Genomic DNA, 3,616 nt, shown 5'->3' on the forward strand with positions numbered 1-3,616 from the left:
TACAACCTCTCTGAGCGCAGCAGTGAAGGCACCGAGGAAATAAAGCTGTTCATGTGCACATGCTGTGTTAGAAACGATGCATTTTGGTGGATGCTGAAACACACACGCGTTCAGATCCTCACGGCACTGATGTCCTTAAAGGCAGAGCAGACTCTGAATTAGCCAAGCGAATTTTCCCCCGATCGGAGGTTAATGAAGTGATCAACCAGCTATGAAATCTTAGCACTGCAAGCAAACCATGGGAATTCCCTTTTTTTCCCCGACTGCCAGCTGAGCCATTGGTTCCCCTAGGACATACCAGTCCGCACCATCTGATGGTACACTGTCCAGGAGCTTCTTGAGATGTTGTGTGCTGAACCTTCCCCATGCAAGGCCTCCCTGCCTCTGGACACTCACTCAGACTGACCCTTAACTGCCCCAAAATAGCAGCAGCAAGACATGGCAGCACACTTTGGAAGCAATGAGTGCTTTAAAGAGGACAGTCAGCATCTGCCTATACTCTAGATGTAGCTGGATCTCTCCCATGATCCCAAAACTGCCAACTGACATGTAGTGGCCCCTCCTGGAGTGGCACCAGCTGATTTACAGCTCTCCCAGCACAGCAGTGTGGTGGCACCCACTGGCACTCTGTGCCCACAGCAGTCTGGCAAACGTGGGCTGTGAAAGGGCAAGCTGGGCAGGACATCAGGCAGAGCCATGGGGCATATGCAGTGGCTGATTTCCCCAGCAGCAGCAGGTTTTGCAGAGTCCCTGTCCAGCTGCCCCCACCTCTGCTGAGGCAGGGCAGCTTCTCCAGGGTGGGCTGAGCCCACTCTTCCCAAGCAGATGGACAATTTACTGAAGAGTTCAGGGCCCTCATGGTGTGTGGTAGGTCTCTGCAAGACAGCTGGAGGATGGCCTTTGAGGCAGAGACAAGTCTCCTGAGGTTTTGTCGACTTACATCATCTCATCATTTTGCCTCAGCCTCTCTGGCTGAGATTGCATTTTTATCCCACTTGTGCCACAGTCTCAGAAATGCCACAAACATCTGTGCCATGTCCCAACCTCACATTTTTCCTTAAAAGTGCCAGTTAACTGTGAGTGAGGCACCAGCCACATAACCTGGCTCCAGCCCGGCTTCATGGGCTCTGTACAGGCCCTGACTGCATTTCCCCTTGGAAAAGCTCCACAGCCAGGTCAGGAGCTGGGAAATGAGGGAATTGGCAGGTATCTGCTCTTCTCACGTGAGCTGGTGGTTTTCCAAGCCAATCCTGACAAGAGGTCACACAGGAGAGACAAGGTCCAGGTTAGAGGGGCAGACCCCTCATCATCACAGTCTTCTTCAGCAGTGATAAACTGCAGAGCTGTGCCCCGAGTCAGTGTTATGTGTTTTTGAGGGAATACTGGGATTTTTCTGGATGTGTTTGGAGCACTTTTTATTGCCAACAGAGGCAGTTACTGCTTTTTTAACCTCAGATTGTGGAGACCTGTGTGGCAGACCCTAAATCTTGATGACAATGCCAAGGAGATGAGGGGTTATAGGGGTTGCATGTAGCAGAATTAGCTTTAAAGAAGAAAAAAAGTGAGGGGAATGCTGGCAAACTTTCAGACTACACCCAATTTTTATGTAACACTGGCTAACTTGCAAATCAATCAGAAATCAAGAAATGGCAGTTGTGCAACCCTGACTGGGTCCATGTGCCTACTGTCCTTGTGCCCTGGGTTCCCATCTCCCTGGGGTCTGGGTGGAAACTGAGAGCAGGTAATAAAAACACACTGCAAAAAGGATGATTAGTCACCTTGAGCAGAAACCTCTGGTTACAGGCCACCCTACACCAAACTGCCTGGATGCTTTGAAGATTCTCAGTGGGCAGGGTCCTCTGCTGCCTTTCTCTCCATAATAAAATCATGGACTGAGTACCTAACCAAAAAACCTCAAAAAAATTCTGTTAATCCTTGAAGAATGTTATCAGCACCTTATTAACAGGTGAATTTGCACAGAAAATCTCTGGTGAAGAGCTCCTTGCTGAAACTGTGATCATAGGCTATGAATGACAATACTATTTTTAATTGAAAAGTAATCTCAGCAAAGGGAAACAAGAATTTTTGGAGAACCAAGTGTACAGAAGAGCAGGAAGAAGATTATCCCGGAGCAATTAGACTAGGAAGATTTCTGGGAGAAAAGAGTGAAGTATTTTGAGTGACACACAGACACTAGTAAACAGAGAGGTGTTAGTGCCAATACTCAAGCTCTTCTACAAGTGGATGAGCCTCTTGGGGCCAGGACTCTGGACCTGGGGACAAGCCTGGGTGACTCCAGTGATGTGTTCTCCCTCCTACACAAAATACTACCAACCACCCAGTGTGTCCTCACACAGAGGCTTTTAGAGCTGCTCATGGTTTTAATTAGCTGATGGATTGCAAAAGGCCTTTAAATCAGCTCTTCTCAGAGCAGTGAGGCAGTCAAGGTCTGCTGATCCCAGAATTATCCCAAAAAATGAGGGGCTACATGGATCCTTTGGCACTCATGGCATTGCAGCACCAGAGCTGCTGCAAGAGCTGCTGTCCCTTCTGCACAGCTCCCAACTTGCCCCAAACCTGCCCTGATTTCCTATCATCAAAACTCTCACTTTCTGCCAACCAGTCAGAAAAAGGAGTCCACAAATTGTTCAAATGTCATTTCATGGGACTGACATAGAGGCTGCTCAGACAACTGCAGGCAACATCTGCAGACAGATCATGCTCAAAATGTGTTTCCCTATTTTTATATCTCTGAGAGGTTTGAATTGGGGCTAAATGTCTGGGTCTAGGATTTGATTTTTATTCCTTCTGGCTTTGCTGAATTTCTGTCAGGAAGGAGAGGGATGTCAGCACATGGTGGGGGAGCACTGAGGCTGTGCCAAGGAGATGCATCCAAGGGGAAAGGAGCAGAGGCCGAGGGCCGGTTAGAACCAGGCAAGGCAGGGAGAGGCAGCTTGGTTAAAATGCCCTTTCCCTGCCTGTAGCAACATTTCCCTCCTGGAATGAAATTGCCCTTTCCCAAAGTGCTCTCATTCATGCCTTTTCCCTGGCAACAGACTGCACACTTTTTGGTAGAAAGCTTTAGAATTGTCCAGTAATTAATCTCGGAAAAAAAAAAACCCCAAACCTAGTTTAAATTAGTGTCAGACACTGAGGGGATTTATTGCTTTCTAATTACCACACAGTAATCTTCCTCCTTTCCTGCTCACCCCTGATTCTGCATCCTTACCCCTCTCCTTGGCTCTCCTTTGCTCTGTTCCTGGTGGGCTTTGCCACAGATGCTGTGATGTTGGTCCCAGTAATGCTCCCAGCACCTCTAGCCTCAGGGGGTTCAGGCAGAGGACCAGGCTGAGCCCTGGGGCACACTCACTTTCCCTGCATAAGAGGCAATGCCTTTGCTCCTGGCACCCAGCCCTCTCTGGGTTTTGGCCTAGATGTGGCAGAAGCAAATGTTTTTTAAATTTAAATAGTCCCAGAGCTTCTGTGTTTATGGCTCATATTAATATTCAAACCCACGCCATGAGAAAAAAAAACAACCAACGCAAACAACTGCATATATTTTCTCTCTTTTCCACAGTTAATCAGCAGCAAAGAAGAGGAGGTTGGCAGGCTCAGC

This window comes from Acanthisitta chloris, unplaced genomic scaffold, assembly GCF_000695815.1.
Source record: "Acanthisitta chloris isolate BGI_N310 unplaced genomic scaffold, ASM69581v1 scaffold12892, whole genome shotgun sequence".
NCBI classification, from domain to species: Eukaryota; Metazoa; Chordata; class Aves; order Passeriformes; family Acanthisittidae; genus Acanthisitta; species Acanthisitta chloris.